This window comes from Mus caroli, chromosome 1, assembly GCF_900094665.2.
Source record: "Mus caroli chromosome 1, CAROLI_EIJ_v1.1, whole genome shotgun sequence".
NCBI classification, from domain to species: Eukaryota; Metazoa; Chordata; class Mammalia; order Rodentia; family Muridae; genus Mus; species Mus caroli.
The window spans coordinates 58,407,769-58,409,469 of NC_034570.1; the positions used below are offsets into that span (position 1 = coordinate 58,407,769).

A 1,701-nucleotide genomic window follows, 5' to 3' on the forward strand; every position below is an offset into this window, starting at 1 on the left:
CCTTGGATTTGCCGTGTAATCGGCTTTCACAAGCTAAACTAATGCATAACTGCATCTTAAAATCTTGTGCTCTCCCATGCCCCTGACCCACAAATAATGCATATTTGTCCGTCGGCTATGGTAATAAATGCTAGGAATGGCAAAAGGGCAGAAGTGGTCTTATAAAAATGATTAGCCACCATAAATGCTGGATGCTGTAATGTGGATGTGGCTTGGTGGCCATGTTACAGCATGTTTGTTTGTTATCTGGGTCAGTAGGTTAGTTAGAGTTAAAGATTTCTATAAAGTATCCCTCATTCCTCCCCCCCCCACCCCCCGCATGTAATGCTTGAGAGTAAAGCCCATTGTGAGGGACTCACAGACACAATGACAAGGACAGACAGACTCACAAGACTGCTTAGGAAGGTGAATTCAGACTCATGCAGTAATTGGGAATGAACAAATCAACCCAAAACAATCACAAACAAGCCAACCAAGAACTAGCCCAGGTCAAGTTTCTGGAGAAGCTGGGCAAAAATGGAATGCCAGGACACGGGGAAGATCTAGGTATGTCTTTCTCCTAACAAAGCCTGACTGTGTCACTGTGTCTTACAGGACTTCCTGAAACCTCAAAGCACAGGTAGACCCATGGCTAAGGAAGGGTGGGGTGGAGGTGGGGGCTGGGAGATGGACATTCCCAACTCAAATGAGCTCAAGCCTTCTGGGAAGGTCCCTGGTTTTCCAGTGAGAAGCATTCTTGAAATCACCAGAAACAGGAACGGAACCTTGATGTCCAGCAGGTGAGCTCTGGGTTCCATGCAGGGTTCAAGAGCCGAACAGTATGACCATGAACACATTCTACAGGGTGGTGAAGATCCGGAAGTACCTCAGGCTCACTAGGAATTCCCGGATGTTGTCTCCTGTGCTGGGTTCCCTCAATTCCTCCCCCCAAAGCCTTGCATGTCCTTCTTTTTCAGTTTAAAGTTGAGCACAGCCCCCATGTTCATCAGCAGCATCCGGAACAGCAGTATGTCTCCGATCATCCATACAGTCAAGTCTTCCGTCAGAGAAGTAGTGTATTCAATTCCAGGCCAACTCTTAATTAAATTGTGCCAAATGGAAGTGTTTCTTAATTCCTTTCCTTACTGTGACACCAACACATTATTGGGAACTGAGTTTATCATTAATGTGTTCAAACCAGTACATTTTAGTGCCCCGAGTGAGCACCCAGGATAGCCTGAGCTCATATGGGTATTAGGAAGACCCCTTGATGGGGATGTAAACATTGGACATCTCAGATGCCAAAAGTCAATGGAGCTTGGGAATCTCCCAGTGCTTCCATCTGGTCTACCTGCAGTGGTGAATGGAGGGGTCCCAATGAAACAGAAAATGTGAATGTCTCAAGTCTGCTAAGCCAGTAGGTGGGTCTGAGGAGCAGGAGCAGTGACCACGTCGCCTTGCTCCTTTTTAGCAAGTCCAGTGCGATTCTCCTCCAGCCTCCATCACAAGAAGCTGGCCTGACTCTCCAGGGAGCATGCTATGTCCCACTTATGCTCTTGTCTGATGAGGATCACGGGACATTCTCTGTCTCTTGCGGCTGGCTCAGGGCAGCTCAGCAGTTGATTCTTAATGAGCCAACCCACACCAGGAGGAAAGGGTAGGTTTAATCCATATGGCCATTTGGCACTTCACAAAAATGGTAGAGTCCTCATCATAGCCGCT

At 47.4% G+C, this 1,701-nt stretch overlaps 1 pseudogene; it reads right to left on the reverse strand.

Moving 5' to 3' along the window:
- Positions 1 to 804: 804 nt before the first annotated feature.
- LOC110305167 lies at positions 805 to 1,022 on the reverse strand (annotated as a pseudogene).
- Positions 1,023 to 1,701: the final 679 nt, after the last annotated feature.